Genomic DNA, 202 nt, shown 5'->3' with positions numbered 1-202 from the left:
ATAAAAGTATGTGCTAAATATGTGATCAAATAAATCAAATGTGATAATATATGTGATAAAAGTTTTGGATTTTTGGACAATTGGATGTCTTTTTAACCGTCTGGGGTCTGAGGGGGTTTTGGCAAATTGGTGGATGAAAAATTTGATTTCACCTTTCTAACTTAATTTAGTGAGTACTCTATATACATATATATATATATAT

Source organism: Sinocyclocheilus grahami, unplaced genomic scaffold (genome assembly GCF_001515645.1).
Source record: "Sinocyclocheilus grahami isolate Dianchi unplaced genomic scaffold, SAMN03320097.WGS_v1.1 scaffold7360.1, whole genome shotgun sequence".
Classification (NCBI taxonomy): domain Eukaryota; kingdom Metazoa; phylum Chordata; class Actinopteri; order Cypriniformes; family Cyprinidae; genus Sinocyclocheilus; species Sinocyclocheilus grahami.
The sequence above is the reverse complement of the archived record's forward strand: the minus strand, read 5'-3'. Positions refer to the sequence as shown.